The sequence below is a fragment of the Psittacula echo genome, assembly GCF_963264785.1.
Source record: "Psittacula echo genome assembly, chromosome: 8".
Lineage (NCBI taxonomy): Eukaryota > Metazoa > Chordata > Aves > Psittaciformes > Psittacidae > Psittacula > Psittacula echo.
In genome coordinates this window covers 20,951,777-20,973,522 of record NC_137744.1, presented here as the reverse complement: position 1 = coordinate 20,973,522, position 21,746 = coordinate 20,951,777, and positions in this window count along the sequence as shown.

Sequence of the window (21,746 nt, the reverse complement as noted above, 5' to 3'; positions counted from 1 at the left end):
TTGCACAGATTACACAGTGCCATAATTACAGTAGATGACAAAATTATTATAAATGAACAGTTTGCAGCACAAAGTCATACATTATATATTTTTAGTAGATTCATACATAAGCATATGAAATGAAGAACTGTGAGATAGCATAAAAGTGATTAAACTGATCTCAACTTTGTATACAACAGAAATTACAGGCTCATTTTTCACAAGGTTTAAACTCAATGCATCTGTTATTAAGCAAGATTGTTGGGAGTCAGGGAGAAAGGTGTTGAAACCAAATATTCCATTTCTGCATCAGGATAATAACTTCTTTTTAAAATAAAGCTATGTATAGAAATCTGAATCTCAGTCTACAGGATTTTGAACCAAAAGCTGAAAAAGGAGTAGGAATGAAAGACGACTTCATAATGACAGGAACTTCTGACATGCTGCAAAGACTCCAAACTTTGTCTCTCGTGTTGCTAGCACTGGAAAAGGTTACGAAGATCAATATACTTTTGATATGACAGGAATTGATATCCTTCAACTGTGTGAGTAGTCTTGCATTCTCTTTTTATTCTTTCTAATGGAAAATAAAGTGCAATGTTGATCAAAATAAGCAGAAACCAATAGCCCCTTAATATAACACATAAAAGGCTTAGCTGAAGCTTAGATTGTATGGACTCTGACATAGGACAGGATTGCTCCATCACTGCCTGCAAACCTGTGCCTGAATCTCAATGCCATTTTAATCACGTGATCCCATCACAAGTATATTTTCACATAGACAAATTTTCATACAAGTAATTATTTTTTGTTTCAGTTTTATATGACAATACTCACTGTCCCCAGTTATGAAGACTTGATATCTGATTTGGACTATGGATCTTCTTGTAAATGCTATAGTAGATTTTCTGTCAATGTGATTAATTGTATCTTATTGGTATTTGTGTGAATATTTATTTTCATGCTGTCTGAAACATTACTGCTTAATAGACTTTGCAAATATTCTTCATTGACTTTACAGACAGAGTTGATCTCTGCTGTTAAATTCCACATAAACAGTAGTTCCCATTTATTTATTTGGAAAGACATGTCAAGATCCTACTGCAGAGACTCATAGGGTGACCATAAAGGAACAGCCCTATTTTCCACTGGGGAAGTAAGACTCATTTCTGTAGGCTAACATTTATATTTCATATATGTATGCATATACGTGACAAGTATATTTGCAGACATCTGGGACTCACAGAGATTAAACTGACCTCAGCTTTAGCAACCACTTTTAAACTCAGTTTTCCTTGATTTGTTGTCACTTCTGCAAACCAGGCAGGACCAGAACGATGCTTTAGAGATGCATTAAGAACTCTGCGTGTTCCAAGCACTGAACCTTTGTACCAGCAGAGGTACATTTAGGAATGAATTGGTCTGTAGTTCTGTCTCTGATTAGTCTATTAGAGATAATATAACTTTGATTTATTACATATAAATACATCTGTTGATATATCAGCCAGTGACTTCATCTAATAGAAGTTATCTTGCACAGAAAATGTGCCTTCTCCAAGGAGGACTCTTGCACAGTCATAGTACTTGTTAAATTTAGGAAACATATATGTCTGTAACCTGCCTTTTCCTTCCTGCTTCTGTTTGCTTTATTAAGGATTAAATCTGGTTTGTATGTCAGGGTACATATGCATGGCAAATATATTGGAGCTGCACAGAGCTCCATAATACCATATCAGTAAAAGCACAACTATAAAAAAAAACAGCAGGAGATATCCCATGTACTCTGTGAACCATTGGAATCTGATCAAAGACTACAAAACCCCCACCTCATCAGCACTGAGTTAAATGCAAATTAGTCAGGAAGTTTTGAAGTGCTGCAATCACCCGTTACAGTTTCTGTCACCCATGCCCAAGAAAGCTTTGCTTCAACTTGGCCAAACATCAAGTCTATTCTTGCAGAGAAGAGATAAATGAACAGTAATAGTAGATGGTGTATATAAAGTCAGGCAACCAGCAAAACCAGAGTTAACAGGCCAGCAATATCCTGGCTTCTGTTGTATGACATAATTCCATTTTACAGAACATTTTGCTGTAATCTTATTCCACTGATCAACAGCAACAGTAGTCAATTAATCTAAAGAAATATGATGGATAACATCATGATTTCACACCTGTAAGAAAGGAAAATTGCCAACTCATCAAAACAGTTTAGTGAACTGAAGATCAGATTACACAGCTCCTGCTACACCAGAATATTCATAGTCTCTGAAGATCTGTGTCTACCTACAGTCATAATTTCGAGAACACAAGTATAGAAAAGACAACAGAAAACCTTTTTGCATTTCAAGTCAAACTCCAGTTTTATTAAGCTGCATTTCAGTCAAATAGTAACTTAAAAATCATATGTTAAAAAAACCCATAATATCTCAAACTCTTCAGTTTTATACCTCTAGTTTAGCAAATGGCTCTACAAAAGATCTTAGGCAGACTGCATCCAAAAGTACTCATCTGTCTGTGTTTTAATTCTTCCTAAAGACACTCATGCTGAAAGCCAAGAGTTCCCTCTAATCACAGGTATTAGTAAGCTGGCCTCTATTCTGAATCATTAAAAAACCACCTGAAGTTCAGGGTTGTTATTGCTTCATTCCAGCTCTTGCCCATCTCTAGTGGTCTGGGGAGACCAGACAGTGGATTTTCCTTGGGATGAAAGCTTCCACAAGCACACTTTAGTGAGCAAATCCAATCTTCAGCTCCTGTGATTTCCTCTGCCTATAGAACTTAGCACTTTTGGAACCGGCATCATAACTATTTGTCAGTTAATTCCCCTGAATCAAGTAGGATAATTTACACTTGTGAAACATCAACAAGAAAGAGGAGGTTGAAAACATCCAACACTAAAACAAAGCATGGTTTCTGTGTGATAGCTCCAATACTGGCAGGTGAAGTACAGCTAACAATCTTAGGCACTGATTGTCAAAAACAGAACCATGAGAAGCACAAATTGAACGGATACTGAGAAGTTCTTAGGTCTGCAAAAAAACCTGAGCTACTGTTTTCTCTTTATGACATTTTCTTAGTGTTTGATTTATTTTCTAGCAACAGTGTAATGCTCATTGACACCTTTTCATTCCCACATCATCAAAAGTTCTCTAAAGGCTTATACTGAAATCTCACTGCTATAATCACAGTGGTATCAAATTAGCATCCTAATGAATCCTCCATGGACTTGCACCTTTATGTATTTTCCCAGTTCAAATCACATATCATAATAGCACCATAACTGAGTCCCTACGGATTCCTACTAAAATCATTATGAAACAGTTAACATGATAGATACACTATGGTAAACAAAAGGTAAGAAGCACTGTAAAAGAACAGATTCCAAAAAAGTAACTACTAGATACAGTTATGATATCCATTTTGATTTCAGTAGGTTTTGGTGGGGTTTTTTCCTCCATAACACTCCCAAAGAAGTCAACCTCTGTAAAAAAAAAGCTACCTGGCACCCTTGTCAGAGTCAACTGTATTCTGAATCAGTGTTCTTTTTAATGTAAAAGGACATTCAATAATGCAGCTAAGAAAGGTCTGCCCAAAACCAACTGAATGTCAGGTGCAGGAACTGAACTGTAGAGCTCATGACTTCCAATGAGGAGAGCACAACAGATTTCACTGCTGAATGCAAATTACTGGAGATAAGATTAACTTGGTCTCTTCAGGGAAAAAAAAGCGATGCTTTTCACAGTCCTTAGTCGTGATTCCACTCTGAAATAATAAGATGCAGTCCCATAAATTCTTATGTAAATCCTACATCTCCATCTCACTTCAATCTGAACTGGCAGTGGATTAATTGCTTAGGTCTATCATCTTTTAACAAGAAAAAAATGACAAAACGTTGATGGTACTTATATTGGGAATGGAACAGAGTATAATAATTAAAAATGAATTACAAACTTGCTCATGACAGAGTGCTACAGAAGGAAAGGTTGAGTCACTAAAAATTTAGCTGATTAAATTTCTCAAGCACTGCATGAGTTACAGTAGTAATGGATAGCATTAATGACAGCCTGCCATAAGATAGAACATTCTGACAGTCGTTTTGGCATAAAGACTCCTGTATAAACCAGATATCTATGTTGAGGACTTCGATAGCAAGTTAAGAATAGATGGAGATGAAAGCAGTGCACAGCTTACATCTGAAGAACACAGTCTTACAACAGCTAATACTAGGAGGATAAAAGGATGAAGTAAATTCAGACAGTCAATAATGTTCTGTAGGTACAATGTGAAGTATTCAGGCCATACTGCAGAATTACTCTTCATGTTATCAGGAAACAGACTGATCTTGAAGGTCTGAAGAGTAATGGTGTTCAGAGTAAAGATGTAAAATCAAGGCTGTTGTCTGAACTGACTTGAAACATCTTCAGACATCCTGATCAAAACCAGATATTGAGCTTCTTCAAATTCAAGCATGCTTTGACATGCTTGACCTAAATTAATTTCATTACCAATGCTTAATTTTGTTTTAACCTACAATGCCTTAAAAATGGTGTATAAAATTAAAGTTATTTAGACATTGAACATTTCTCTTATTCAAAAAGAAAAAATATCTTTCAAAGATCTCTGGCTGAACACAGAATGGATCTCAAGCCATTGCTCTCCACTTTGCCATGAGATGTCACTTAAGATTCTCTAATGCGAAAACACACCATAAATAATTGGCATGGTTATACAAAAAACCTTGAAGTAAAACAATCTCCAAGTGCAATAAAATCTTTGGAGATACGTTCACTTTTTCATCGAAGAGACAGAGAAAATTGTTTTGCTACAGATGTTTTCAAGTCATAGATTTAAAGCAATCTTGATAAACAGATTAATGGCTTAACTTCAGTTCTGTAAAAACAGAAACATGCAAAAAGTAATGGGATGATAATTTGAAATAATTTTTCTGATATTTTTTTCTTCTTACCACATTGGGGACTCAATTCACACTCTCTTAACATAGTGATTTTAATCTTAGCCTTATTATGACAATAACAACAAAACATAAAAGGAAACATCCCTCATAATGACAAAGGAGGAGGATACATATGGGCCATTGAAGCCTGGTTAGAAACCCAATTGATGACGAATTTGTCAGTGCACTGGCAATAAATTGACCAAATTAGTTTTCCTGCTCATCTTATACAAAGAAATAAACCTAATTGATGTAAAAGAACCACTTTTAAAAAGGCTATGACCATTGAAAACCTGAACTGCTATTAGCAGACTAACAAAGGCATGAGAAAAGAAAGACCTGCCAGTGTCTTGCCAGTATTCCCTTAAAGGCAGAAATTACCATCATGTTCTTGTATTACTCAGTGAAAGCATTCCCTCTGAAAGCATGTGATAACTATTTGTAGCTGCAGAACGCCGTCTGCTTCAATTCTAATTTAGTGTGCGGCTTACCTAGCCTCCATATCATTAGTGCTTACATAGATAACGTTCCATATAAAAAGCAAACTGGTTCCTCAAAAATTCTGCAAGGAAATTGCCATGTAAGTGCCAGATGAAAAGAAAGGCAATATTGTGCTACTCAGAGATTTACATCAGCACACAGCACACGAGGCGAAGACACTTTTTCTGGGGCTCTTATCTCACCTACATGCTTCACACACTGAAATGACATATGCTATAGAGAGCCGGCAACGTATGAATTTTCCTGGCAACTCTAAGCAGAAACAAACTGTATAGCCTTGACATTGCTTCATGCTATGTTGCCTGAGATACAAACTCAATTAACTTTTCACAAAGTTCAACAGAGATTCTACAGGATTGCCAAGATCACTGGGATCAAGATGCTCCTCCATCTTCTTTGGAAGCACAGCAACATATCATCATAGTACCAGCCACAAACAACTAAATGGGCTGTAGAGACATTTTAAAATAACATATGCCATAGCTCTGAGAAGAGCCTACTTCAACAATATCAGGGAGCTGTAAAGCATTTTGCAACTATTTCTTATAATTTAAACATTTGTATATAGCTCCTGCTATTGCCTTTTAAGCATTCCTCTTAAATTCTATCATGTAAAAATCATGAAGCTGGGAATATATTTTAAGAATATATAGTAGCATGTACCTAAGCAGGGAGGGGAAAAAACCCACACCATCGAGCCATTTGTGAATAAAAAGAGCTACTGAATGGAGTTTTATGTCCTGAAATGTGAAGACCTGTTAGCTTCTTACACTTCCTGAAGATGGTCATATTTTATGCGCTGTTAAGATGTGCATGTGAATAAGAAATCGCACCTCTTCTACTTTGATAAGCATTCCGCCACGCAAAAGCTCACAAACACTTCCCTCACATCTATCCAGGAATCATTACTTTTAAAAAAATAATAGAAAATTGGCACTCTCCAGTCAAATCATTTTTTTAAAGGGAAAAAAAAAAAAGCAGAAAGCAGCATTTTTTGCAGACCACAGCAGTTTTACTGAATGGCAAATTCTCATTACTATGCACTGATATGCAGAAGATATTACTGACAATTCCCAGTGTTCCCTCTTTCATAAACAGACTGTTGATGGCTGATGCATAATCCATCCAAGCAGTGCAATAAAAGGAAAAATATCACAAAATGTACACAGGGCGGTCCAAACACTAGGTGCCAAAACTGCCACAGAGAGTAGACAATACATATTCCTGACTGCACACAACTCTCACAGTCAATCACGCTATTTGTGAAGGAATGCAAACTCTGACACCTCACCCACAGATTTCTGTGTTCTCAGAGACTTCTCAAGCATTACTGGAAAAGCACTTCCCTTCATTTAATGGGGTATTAAAACTAAGAAAAACTGTCCTGATATGATCCTGCTGAATGCTGATGGTTTAATTTCTTGCGGTGCATGGAATAATACCAGAAAAAATATTACCTTATATGATAAATCTACTCAAATCTGCCCAGAAAGTCCAAGTCAAAACACACCAAATCCTATGGAATGCGAATGCAACAACAAATCATCAATTGGAATAATGCTTTTTGGCCTCAAGTGTTATTTGTACAGAAGTTCTTCATGATAAATATTTGATTTTAATGTCTATACATACAGCTTCTAGCATACTGGTTGTCTTAATGTCAACTTAGGCCTCTAGGTGTTTTTGTAATGCAAACCACAGATGTAACGAGAGCTGGAGAAGTATTTATTATGAATAATTTGTGGCAAGTTTTAAGATTTGTTTTGAAACCAATTGCTCACAAAGGCTTGCAATTCACAAGCAGCAAAACAGTATCTGTGAATCAATCACTAGACATTATTCCAGTGCAACCAAAGCTCTCCCCGAGTGCTCTGGCAGTCAGTGAGGCTGGCCACGCTTGCTGGAAAGCACGGAGTGGCTGGCACGGCCATGCAGGATCCTTTGAGACTACAGACAGCAAGAACCACCGATGCAGAACCCAGTCAGGAAGGGCTGGCAGGAACAGCTGTAAGTGAACAGATCCAGTAGGAATAGTCGGTAGCAAAGACAGGGACACCTGCTCCTGGCCACTAAAGCTATGAAGATCAGCAACACAGATGGCCAACTCTAACTAGACTTCATTATCTAACAGAGGAACCATGGCTAAAGAGGTTTTGTCTAGAGCCCAGGAAACTCAGCACCCAGTTTAATCACAGAATCACAGACCGGTTTGGGTTGGAAGGGACCTTAAAACTCATCCAGTTCCAACTGCCTCCCATGGGCAGGGACACCTTCCACTAGACATGGTTGTTCCAAGCCCTGTCCAACCTGGCCTACAATAATCCATGACATGGACAGCTCTGGCCTGTCTTGGCAAGACCCTCTTCCCCAGCAGGTCTTGTGCTTTCCCAGATGTTTTGAGGGAGAAGACAGGACAAGTGAGGAAAAAGAAGGGTCAGGAAATCCAGCTAGAAAACTATCTCAGAAAGATGAGCTTTCTGTATTTTAGTCTTGTCAGAGGTGACAGCTGCTGTAGGATTGGGACATCTGCCACAAGATCCTCACTCTCCACTCTTCCCAATTCTGTCTCCAGCAACAGTAATAGGGGCAGCAGCTATCTGTGTTGGCAGGAAGGCTTTAGGCTAGTCTGGCTCTTCGTTCTGATGCACTAGAAAATCTGACAGCCTATTTCCTTGCACCCTGCAGTGTGACAGTGACATATGCCTACCTGCTTAAACTTTGAGCTGACACTAGCTGGTTTCCTGTAACCACAAAAAACAAATTCTGGGTGGGATACAAAAAGTGAGGACAGGAGTCAGCCCATCTCAGTAATTCCATTCTCAATGGTAGGAAAAAGATTTAGTTGGGATGGTAGCCAATTAGGAGAGTGATTGGGGTAGAGGACAAGAGCTAAGTAATTCTGTCTTTTTTGGTGCAACAGATTTTTCAACACAATCTGTTACTGTGCTTACTTTCTCCTCCCCTTTTCCCCCTTTGTTTTCTTTCAAAAACAATAATCCTTTCTTCTTTCTTCCCCCATGTCAGTATGATATAAAAGCAACCCTTCAGTGTGACAATCCCTCATATATTTAAAGCCAAAGACAATGCAGGAGTTAACAGAAACTAAGGGTTCATTCACCTTCAACTTCATGTTTCAAGAAACTTAATTATTACATGTAATATAACCCTTGGCCTGCTTTATATTCCCATCAGTGTATTTTCAGTACAAGTCCTTTATGATAACATTCAAATATCCCACTGCCTTTTGCTCCTCAAATATGAAATCCAACTCTTGTTTATGACATACCAACTAATACGGTGCAGCTGTAATTGTAGGAATGGGATATCACTAACACAATTTTATCAGTTTCAGTGAAGGGTAAACAAAGAAAATGACAGAAACAGATAGGAGTTCTGCTCTAACATTCCTATTTTAGAAAATTTGCATTATGTAATTCTTATTTCTTTTTGGTTACAGATTTAAAAGAGGTATGAGGATATTACTATCCACAGGCTTACCGGGATATGAAACTTTCCTCTGTGAAATCTGTGGCTCTATCACAGTAACTGAACTATGCTGAAATGTCAGCAACGTGTTGTCATTGTTATTAAGATGTCTGAATTGAATCAGATTTACAACTGGAAAAGAGAGAGCACCTAATTCCGGCCTAGGAACATTCACTGTGCTGTCACTGCTGCTAGTGCTGCCTATGTCCCTTTTATAAAATAAAATTTGTTCTTTTCTTTAATGCTTACACGGGAAATTAATTACAAAGTAGAAACGCAAGAAAATAATTGCACAGAGCATTAAATATGTATTAAGTAGTATATTCACTGTTAGCTTTTCAGTTCTGGATACAATGACATCAGCTAAATTAGTGTCCTATTTCTCAACTCAGACATACGCATTACAATTACTTCTATCAAGATATATAAAAAGGTTACTAACACCTGTGTCCTAGACTGCCTTCCTAAGTTACAAGACAAACTAGAGTTTTGAATTTCCACTGCATTTAAGACGTTGATTTATTGATATTTAGGAAAAGAAAAACAAACCCACAAAGGTCAAATCAATAGATAAGAACAATTGTAACAGTAATTTGTGGCGGGTAGAACTGGTAAGTGAAAACATGACTGATAAGGTCATCAAGTCCAGTACTTGATTTTGCTTATTCCACCTACATTCTTGAAAAGGCTATAATCTTTGCCATACTCCGTACATGGCATAGCAGTGCTCTTCATCTTACTAATACAGGAAACCAAAGGAGAGTAAAGAAAGAAGTTTTCAGCAAAATTAGAAACATTAAAATGAAACTCCTTCTGTGAAGCAACAGTTAAAAGGAGCACAAATTGATGTGGACCATTAATCAGGGGTCACGCAGCATCAGCTTTCTTAATAAAAAGTTGCAATTAAAAGGATACAAAATGTCACAAGAAAGGCTACCTGCATTTTTCCTTTGGAATATGTTTCCATGATATATTTTCTTTAAATAATTACATAATTGGACCATATGCTGTATGGAAAGCAACTCGATCATGAACTTGCTTTGGGTTCCTAATTGCTGCCATGGCTAATATTGGCAGCCTCAATGATTAAAATATTCTTCAGACAGACATACACACAAATGTGTACTTTTAACTAACACAGTTTGTTTCTAATTATTTGCCTTATGTCAGTTGATAATTTAGGATATACATAGGACACATTTCCCAATTAATCTCTCAGAACCCTGAAGCAAGCATTTCTTTTGTATGCAACAGCTGGCATTTTCAAATACATAAATCCAAAGCTGGAGTTCAAAAACCCTCTAAGATACCTTGGAAAGCAGTTTTTGTAATACTGCAACACTGAAAATGCTGCTATTAAAAATGAGTGATTTCCAGCCTAAATAATGCAATTTTAGATTAATGAAAGCAATAGACCAACAGAGAACGAACACTCGCTTCAATAAATGTGCAGCATGTGTTTTTATGGTGACAGAACACTTTACAAACCTGAAAGGTTTCCAGCTAAAACACAGGCACAAAACAAAATGACCAGTGACAACTTTTGAAAAGCCCTAAGTAGTTAGGGCTCAATATGTCTAAAAAGTTGTTACTTTTGGTATCTGCCATTAAAACTGATGAACAGAGATGACAACAATTATGACACATGTATAGGCTTCATACAGCCTTCTTTAAGCAAAACTCAACCAATTTCATCATCTGTAAATAGCAATTCTTGTTAGTTCTACTTAGGTTTACCTGGCAAGTATCAACCTGAGGAAGACAAACTGAAAACTGGTTTTACCAGACTCATAATAGAATTTCCAGTCATGACCAGAAAGATGCACACACACATTTTTACTTATGCCACATCAGTCTAAAATACTGCATTTCAAATTTTGTCTTTATTTTCTCCAGACCAACACAGTGATTCTCAATTTTCTATGTCTCCCTTCAGTAGCATAAAGCTACCAGCTGTTTTGAAGATGGTCTCTCAACCTTTCTTGCTGGACCTTGACTACTTCCCACAAGTAAACCACAGAACAGAATGAGACACCCCTGTGATAAAGGTACACATCATGTGGTTAGTGCTTGTCATGGGATATGGAAAAGAGCAGACTCAGGATATGATGAGAGCATCCTAATCCCCTAGGGTTAGCATGCTGAGCTACTTCAAGTCTTGTATTTGCCATTACAACACTTACAATTTTACCCTTTGGACAAGTAGAAAAGTAGTTGTGAAAAGACATTTAAATGGCCACAATTTCACAAGACAATGTTTCACTGCCTCTATTTACACCTTAGAATCCAAATTGAGACTCAAATGCACCACACGTACCTCAGCAACTTCAAGTGCAGATCCATCCAGTGAGGGAAGTTACAAACTCCTAAATTTCAGCAGACAGAAAACGATGTTGCATCACAGGTTAGTTACTGGTTTCCCATGTCCCATTTTAAAATGTGGTGATTTACTGGTTCTTTTAATGAATTTATTCTGTTGCTATGGCGACAGTTCATCTCTGTCATTAGCAGCAAACCACCAAGGCACACCTTTCTGTAAATAATTGCAATATTCTGAGACACAACAATTAAGAAATTGGATTAGCTTTGAGGAAATTAATGTATAACCTCACAGTAAGAAGCCCAAATAATCTTTATCTCCTTACCACATTTATTTTTGTCATTAGAGTGAACATGGCTACGGAAATGCAATCATCTGAACGAAGCATCTGGATGAACGTACTATCCAAAGCCTGGGGAGAAGAGGCTGCTGCAGTGACGATGGGACAGAAGAGATGAAACGTTAAATTACTTTTTCTCCACTTCTAACCCATTTCAGTAGGTATGCAATAGTGGCATGCCTATAAGTTTAATAAAATAGTGGGATGGGTATCAAATTGAGAAAATTATGCATTCTAGTTAGAAAACTTTTCATAACATATATTAAATGCCTCCATAGGAAGCCTGAATGGAAAACTCTATGCAGCCCCCAGAATATGTTGCAGCCCCACTAAGGGCAGAGCAGTGGCCTGAAGTTTATATTGTGATGGTGCAGACTCAAATCTCTTTCCTCAACACTTCACTTCATTACACCGCTATCCATTCTTTTCACTTCATTATTTTCCATCAGGAGAAGGCATACACAAGACCATTTAACTTGGCCAACAGCTTTCAATGCTTCAGCAGATTGTCTCCACTGGATCACTTATTTTTAGTATTTACCATTAAATGCAATCTAGCAAAATACTGAATAAAAGTTGAATACTTTTGTTCATATTTCAACATCTTCAGAGTTTTACCATTCTCTCACGATCTGAAGTTTCATGAAGTCTTCTTTAAATTATCCATTTTACCATGCTTATTTTTGCAAATAGTTTGAAGAAATCACTTATTTCTGCACTGTCCTTTATACTCACCGGTTAATCATTTTCATTTGCTTTATTAATTCAATTTAATTGAGTTACAATATCATTGCTGCTAACAATTTCTTAAACATTTCAAATTTCTCTAGCAAATGATTCACTGTGTTACACTGATACTTAAAATTCTTTCAGGCATTTTAATATTCCCCCAACATCAGCTGCTTCACAATCAAACTTTTGTTTCTTTACTTATTCTTAAGGCGTATGTTCAGATAATACTATGATCATCACTTCCAATGTGCTCCTTCTTTATTAGACTTGTCTTCTTCACAGGATTAGCTCCTAAATAGCCTTTGACTACATTGATTGTTCACGAATTGTCTAAAGTAATGCAGTATTATCATTAAAAACATACATTTGGAATAATATAGCAATCAAAATCTCAAGAATTAAAACCCTCCATGATCAAAGTTCTGGCTCTCTTGCAGGCTCTTTTTTTCTTCTAAATCAGCAATATATTTTGTTATCTGCTTTTCTTAACTGCCCTCAAGGGCTCTAACAACTGGATTACTTTATTGTTCTTATCTATTAAAGCTTCCTGACGTGTCAGCCAAAATACATACCTATTTCTCTGTAACACAATCTCATATCAATGGAATCAAAACATTGCTTTGGTTTTTCTTGTTTATGCTACAGTAAAATGTTGCAGTTTTCAATGTTAAAATGTCAGTGATTTTCCTTCCTGGAAAAGCTCTGATTTCTGTTTAGTAGACTGCATTGGGTATGGTCCTGGCATTTACTCTAGAGAAAGACAGTGTGGTGTTTTGTTCTCTTCACATTTTCATCAATTCTTATAGGTTAAGCATTAAGGGGTCCTAAAGTTGAACTTTACCTTAATTTTTCCCCTCTTTTCTTCATATCTAGTCTAGAAGTATTTGCTACATAATTTAAGTCAACTTGTTTTCTCTTCACAGGACTCCTGTGTGGTTTTGAGCTGTAGTTTTACCAATGCCACTGTTCCACATGCATGCAAAATCACTCAAAAACCTGACTGTAAACCTGTATTACCAGCAGCTCCCATCACAGCAGGATCGCCTTTACACTGTGTTACCAGAGAAAGAATTAAAGATAGAGACAGATATGATTATGATATTGCCAAGGAAGTAAAAAAGCCCTGCCAGGCAATTCTATTAACCACTGCATCTGAGTCACATAGAGAGAAACAGAAGTACCCCAACAATTATGGGGTATACATCCAAGGAACAATGGCCCCTGAATAACTATAACACAGAGGAATTACTATGCCATGAATCGGTGGTAACACATTACAAATAGTGATATTTCCAAGTGATAGTTTCCAACACACAGAAAATAAAGTATCTTGGAACAGTGAATATGCTACAGCTCCAGATGTTAGAGGTCTACATTGCTTGTTTTCATCATAAAATGTGCCTATTAAGGTTGTCTGTGAGGTAAGGAAAATCTCTTATGCTTCTGATACCATCCCTTTAGTCAGCGAGCAGTTACTTTTGAATAATTATAACACAGTATGCATAAGGTGTCATCCAGTCAGCTGCACATTGTCCCCACTAAATCCTGTTTATGATTCATTTTCATCAACAACATTAATATACCAGCAAAGACAAATTCCATTTAATATCATCTTAAGTACTTTGGGTTTCTCTAAAACAGCATATTGCTGCAATATGTTTCTGCTGCTGGGAGACAAGATCTTCTGTATCAAAAGTACACTGATCTTTTAAAAGATGTCTGGGGACGGCAGGATTTGGATTTGCTTTGTCTTGATAAACAGCTGTGCTGGAAAATCCAAGAACAAAAGATTGAAGACGAGTATCAAGATCACCTATATGCCAGTGGGAGAAGCCAAGCAAGGACAGGCTATAGAGCTTCTCTATTGACTCACAGTATGAAGAATCAACTTTTTCATCTTACCTGCTATGAAATTAATCAGATTTTCACATTAGAGTAGTACAAAGAGTTACCACCTGTGTAACTTCCTGAGCTCACTGGATTTTCTTTGTCTGGCACCTTCTGTGCTGCCCAGTGTCATTCCCATTTTGTTCATAAGCTTTGACAGTGTGAGTACATTTTCTCTCCAGAGCAGACAGCCCCCAGCTGTAGCTTTCCACACTGTGAATCTAACAGTGAAGCTAAATCAAGATGTGCCTTAAACTTGTCCTTGAAGTGCACTGTTTGTAGACTGACCTCTCAGCTATTCGCTACAATTTTATAACAAACAAAAGGGTGGGAAGGACGACTTCTAGCACCTTTTCAGTATCTCCATCCCATAACTGAACCAAACCAGATGAACCTACAAGAATACCACTACAACACTATTTAATCACACCCTCAGAATTGAAATCTTTTGCCACAAACATTCAGGCAGATATGGATAGTAACTACGGAAATGGCTGAGATCTTGATGTAGCTATGTATTTGTCAGATTTTTGCAACTGTATAGAGCAGTAACAACAGATGGCTTTGTAGGAATTTACTTCTGTTTGAAGTTCATTGATTCTCATTCTAGACACTTTTATTTCACCAGACAGTAGGTTGCTGAGTGGTTTTACTACTGATCATCATGTTCTCATGCAGCAGGCTGCTGAGTAAAAAGTTAAACTAACTAGAACTAATGAGCAGCAAAACATGTTAGCACAGGTACAAGCAGTGGTCAAATGGTGGCAAGCACAGGACATGAAGAGGAGGAATGTGTCCAGTATTTCAGACTGACTTTTTTGTTTTAATGTTTAGAAAGAGCCATTCAGATTCATTGTGCAGAGAATATCACATTAACCTGATAAACCGATATATTTTAACACACATTAAATGGATAAACTGATCTATTTTAGCATGATGTTAAAATGCATGATACCATATGAACTAATTCAGGAAAGAAGAAAACAAAAAAAAGAAAATTGTATAAAGGAGCCCCATTTCAACCTGTTACACTTTTCTTCTCCTTATAAACAGCAAATGTAATACTCTCCTTCTTTAGCAACGCCCTGTATTAACTTTGCTTTTTAAAAGCAATTAAGTGCCCTGATAATTGCTTCCATATACTTCCAGCCCATGTGAAATTGTTCCCAAACTGAAGTTCATTTCCCTTTTTTTTCTGTACTTTGCTCCCTGGTTCTTCCACTTTTCATGTGTTTGACAAATCCTTTTTGGATCTTACCATTTCCTTCCTTTCCAATGAAAAAGTAATTAATTCCTGAAGGACTCAATTAAGATTTTGAGCAAAAATTGTGCTGCAGGAGTGGGACAAGAAAGTCTGGTGCAATGCCCAACTAGCGATGATTAACTATGTTACTCGTATATTGCTGAAACCACAAAACATCCCAATGCCTGCACAGAAAAATGAGTACTTTAAAAGTTTAGTAATTCATTTATTACAATGCAATATCATACTTTTGCTGAGTAGATCTAAACAAAGCCTTCTTGTGATACCTCTGTCCTGTTTTGAGGGCATACTTACTGCCACATAGCTGCCTTGTGACTAGAATGATTAAGATTGCCTTGTTATAACCAAATTTGTACTGGAACACACCTAACATTAGCAGAGCTATAACTTGGCTTGAGTTTTTCACTTACTGACATCCTTAATCATCCTGGGTGTCATAACATGCAAGCATTAGAAAGCAAAATCATCCTCTTACGCAGGTGACCAGGTACTAACTTTACATATCACCCCTTTATGTGAACACCAGCAATTGCATTTTCAATAGCATCATCTACAGTTTGCCCCTCTGCTGAGGCTACCAACTATGTCAATCTTAAAATAGTAATCTTATGGCAATCTTAAAAGATGCTTATCTAGAAAGACTGAAGGCTCCTTACATCAGGTCATGGAGTGCCACGTGCTTAGTGATGTATTTTTTCCCATTGCACAGTAACGAAACTTACAGAAATTTATAAAAATACATAGCTCAGTAAATTACTTAAAATACTAAACCATTAATATTACACAGATGTACATTTTGGGACTTCATAGCATCAAAATATTGGAAAAGACAATAGCCATCTTCTATTACATCGTCTAAGATAATAAGCAGCAAAAAGCGTAATTAGAAGCGCTCCTAAGAAATGGGGTTTTTTTTCCTGTAGATTTTAAGGAAAACAATGGTGTGAAAGGGAGTGTGAGCTTCTCATGAGCTCGAGAAGTGTAAAATAAGGAGAATATAAAATGGTAACAAAAAATGTTACTTTTTCAAAGCTGAGCAAAAGCCCCAATATACAATCTAATGAAAAGAGATAAAAATCTTACAGACCAATGTAGAAATATTTGAGAAACTAGATCCAAGATTAAATCCTCAGGCTACATGGGCTCCTATATGATCTGGGTGAGAAAGAGCTGGTTAATTTTCTTGAAAATTGGATTGCAAAAGCTTAACAGCTTGCAGTTGAAGATGACCCACTTTGCGTTGAAAAGGCATACAGGAAACCTTTAAGAAAAGAACAGAGGAAAGGGGGGGAAAGGAAAAAAGAAATCCTGAGTAGGAGGTAGCATTATGCTTGGCCTCACAGATCAGAGATATAAGAGAAGGATCCTCAAGGCAGCATACAAAGATAGTAAACTTATCTAATATACTTAATGTTTTCATCTTTATTTGCTTCCTTCTGCCTCAAGCGCTATAATTGCAGCAAAGATTCAAACCAGCCCTGCCAAGGAAGAGAAGTGGCCATTTCTGTTTCTATTTCAACAAGAAATAAGTTTGCACATTTCTTTTCCCCCAAAAGATTGGGAAGGACATGGTATGCATAGCTGTTACAGCATGCTCTGTCTTTTCAAAGACATGCCTTTCACACATTCAGAGCTCTACAGCTTTGAAAAATCCCTACAGCCAAACCAACAAGCATAACCTAATGGATCACAGAACTAATGAGACTTCATAATTGAGTTTTAAATCTTTTTTGGAAGAACATTCCTTTGACGCAACAATTTCCAGTCAGCTCCAGGTTTTGATCTTCACCAGTGAATGTCAAACAGTACCAAATAACAAGCCACAAACATTCATTTCCAAAATGGTAATGACCACAAATGTACTGATTTCTGCAATTTTTGCACTTGCTCACCACCTCTGAAGACAAGATCTGAGATATTGTCACTGATATGAAAATTGAAATTACTGAGTCACTTTGACCTTTCTTTCATTGTGGAATGCTGCTCAGCGGCTTTCTTTTCCCTCCACTCGCTTTCTAAATACAAAATCCCATGACAGTCTCTCAAATCATACAAAATCCCCCAAACCAAGAAGCTTTCAACAGCTTTATCAAACAAGTTCTTCTATATTTAATGCCTACTGAAACGATCCCAACCAACCTTTGAGATACTGGCAGGTATCATTACCTGACTTTCTACTGCTATTAGGAAAGACCAAAAGATAGAACTGTAACTTTTTTTAATGTAACCAGGAGAATTTCATGCTTCATGGGTTTTTTTCTCATACTAATTTTCTTACTTGTTTCAACTTATATAAATGAGCACAGGATTATACAAGATCCCATTTATATTACATCTCAGAGTTGAACAGCTGCCCCAAAGCCTTAATTAAAAGCATTCAAATATTGTTAGTTTTCAAGCCTTCCAAGAACATTTTCTGTCATTCTACAGTTTCTTGAACTGCTTTAGCTGCCATTCTTTTTTGTAGATCATTTTTCTCCCACATACCAAGTTGTTCCAGTCCTTCCTTCAGAGATTTATTGACATTACTTATTTAAATCACTATTTATCCCATGCATTCAGTTTTAAGATACATAATTGGCCTACAGTTGAAATAGTCAATGCCCAGATTTCTTTGGAAGTTCTGCATAAATATACAGTCTGATTTACTGCATTTAGATCTTTATTTAAATGAAACATGTTGTTTCTCACTGACGTTCATGAATGTAATGAAGGAAAAAAAGAAGCTACTTCAGTTTTGCTACTTAAATTACTTAAATGAGTTTTGAAAAGATTTTCAGAGTTACTTTGGGGGATTTGCTTCCTTTTTAATCACTTCTAAAGATTTTTGAATCGGTTAGTTGGAGAGCATTGGGCTGCATTCAAAACTATAAAGCAGAGTGCATAATTTAAGGAATATAACCTTTGTGATAATCATTTGATATTTTTTCTTTAGATTGCCAAATCGTGTGTTTTGAAGTATCCTCTTGTGAGTGTATGTAATGAAAGAAATTCTATTTCAGCAGGTAATTTTTCAGGTGATTTGCTTGCAGCAAAACAAAATGCTGCACAAAAAGATGATAGAAAACAATGTATTAGTTCCTTTTTTTTTTTTTTCTTCTTAAATTACCATTCTTACATTTCGAAACTAGTGACTTCTTTATTGGTGACTTTAAAAATGCAGTGGCATTTTGCTTTATTCCTGTAAAGATAATACTGCACCAGGAACCTTCAATAATATTACTTATCTTAGAATCACAGAATGGTTTGGGTTGGAAAGGATCTTAAGATCATCCAGTTCCAACCCCTCTGTCATGGGCAGGGATGCCTTCCACTAGACCATGCTGTCCAAAGCTCTGTCCAGCCTGGCCTTGAACACTGCCAGGGATGAAGCATTTACCACTTGTTTGGGAAACCTGTTCCAGCACCTCATCATCGTCACAGTAAAGAATATCTAACCCTGTTTAAATTGTTCTATCACTACAGTCCCTAATGAAGAGTCCCTCCCCAGCATCCTTGTAGGCCCCTTTCAGATACTGGAAGGCTGCTATGAGGTCTCCACGCAGCCTTCTCTTCTCCAGGCTGAACAGCCCCAACTTGCTCAGCCTGTTTTCATATGGGAGGTGCTCCACCCCCTGATCATCCTTGTGGCCTCCTCTGGACCTGCTCCAACAGTTCCATGCTGAGGACACCGTAACTGCACACAGTACTCCCAAGTGGGGTCTCATGAGAGCAGAGGAGCAAAATATATTTAATTGCATAATTATCAGAATTATAATCCTAGGCATCTACCTAATTATATTCTTCTACTTCCAGATTGCCATTCCTACCCACAACATGTAAGAAATCCAAATCCATCTATGATGTATTAGAGACACAGAATTCAATACCTTTTAAAACTGAGCAAAACATGCATTCATTTCTCAGCTGCCTCAGTTCTTGGAACTGCAACATACCCCTTGATACAAACTTTAAATCACTATAAACTCATCACTCTTCACGTCTACTTTTCACATCATGAGATTTTCTTTTCTAAATGTCTGACTACTTTACTTTCTGGATCAAGTATGGTCTCATATCAAGTATCAAGTTTGGTTCCATATCTTTTTGTCCCTGCCTCAAGTTTTGCTCAGATATAAGTATATTCTGTGGTACCAATAGCTTCACAGCTCTCTCAACTCCACGAGCAAAGCTGTTTTACCCGCCCCCCGTTTCATAAAGTACATTGTTGGTTCCAGGCATTTAAAGCTAGTTCCTTCAGTTCAGTTTAAGCCATCTCACGTTCCCTTTTAAGGTTTGGGTTTTTTCTTTCGTGATTTCCACAGAAACAGAAAACCAGTTCTGAACTGCGTAGCTTCCAGAAGTCCTGTCTATTGACATACTGAGACTACAATCACAGGGATCCACTGAGCTTGGCCTGGGAGGAGGGGAACAGATTTAAGGCGGCAGGCATATGTCTACTATGTGCTGTTAGCCTAGTGATCCCTCGGACTAGGGGATGGGCTGCCTGGGGAGTAGCATGTATAGGCAGTTTTATAACAAAGCAGACAGCTGTTCTCATTGTTCCTTTGATATGTTATCAACCAAGACACAGTACTACTAGAGAGAAAACTGGAGGCACTTTTACAGCTCCCTGTATGCCATTTCCTTCTACACATCTCCACATGATTCACCTCAACATCAGGATGAATGCTGATGACAGGATGAATTCTCACCACTATGTTTACCACTAGCTGACACTGAAGCATCATCTACAATACAATATGAGCATTTTAAAATCCAAACCCTAAAAACCCAAGCAAATCAGCCCCAAGGGAAATGAGGCCTGTAGTTCTAAGCATCCATCAGCAATACAACTAAGCAAAATTATTGACACTCTGTGCAACACCCATACACGCACCCCTAATTTCACTTTGTTTCCTTTCACCAACTGCTGTGAATATTTTAAGCCATGCTATTTGGCCACAAAAACAGGCAATAATGAAAGCATGTAAAACATCACTAATTACCTAAAAATGAATTCTCCAAATTCTGTTTATTTCCACTTAATATGTAAGCCTAATGTGATGAAGGAACATCAGCAACCCATCATCATTCACTGTCCTACACCATGAACGACAAACTGAGACAAACTGTGAAAACTGGAAGTACCACACTGATACAAAGGGAAAGATTTCCATGCAATTTAAAACACTCTGTTCTCATGAAAGTAAAACCACAAGAACACAATTTTATAACAGTACAGAGCCTTCTAAGCAGCAGAACATGAGGCAAAAATTGAATCCAAAGCAGCAAAACAAGATCATTAACATTAATTTATGTCCTTAAAGTCTTACCTTGTCTTCCTAGATCTTGATTATGAAGCTACATCAGTGCCATTTATACCTGGACTGGAAGAAAGGGGAGAGCGATGCTTAGTACACACAAACTATTACAATTGATAAATAAGAGCTGTCAGCAACGGTTTCATTTCAATTTAGTAGTTAAACATTTCAATTCTCTATGATCAATGCAATTAAGCATTAAGGGCAAAATTATTTTTCTATCTCTAAGCAGAGGAGAAAAACACATTGAGCTCATTCTGGTATCTTAAAATTTCTGTCATTATAACAGTTTTTCATTTCATATATTTTCACTATCTCACAATTGACTTTTCCCAAACAGAAAAGAATGGCTCTTGTGCCTATAGGCAACAAAATAGCCAAGGTTTAACTTCTAATAAGATAATGGTGTTTGTAAGGACAATACAGAAAATGTCAAGACAAAAAACACCAACACAGTACTTCACGTCTTATACGAACATTCCTATCCATGCAAAATGAACATAAGCTCCTATCAAGACAAGAGGGATCAACTTTAAACCACTTGGCACAACTTGCATCCACTGTGCAAACTTAAGAAGCCATGCTACATTACAGAGAAGTCCAGGTAATGTATTAAGACCCAATATTAAGCACAATGAATAATTATCTTATTAGTAAATGTGCTTAAGCCTATCAGCATCATCAAAACATAGCCATTTCCATATCACCTAGAAAGCCTTTTCCTTTGTCTGCAAACCATTCCACTACTGCATTAACAATAAACAAGCTATTTCTGTAATTGCTATTCATGCTAAATTAAAATCCATCTGAAAACATGCATCTATCAATTCAGAGGGTTATTCAAATAAAAACAGAAAAAATGAGAGCAGTGTAAGAATTGAAATCCAGAGCTTTAATCATTACAGATACAGCTCACTTTATTTTGACCAATCAAGTCTTAACAGTTTAGCTTAGTAGGACAAAAGTCAATTAGTACTTCT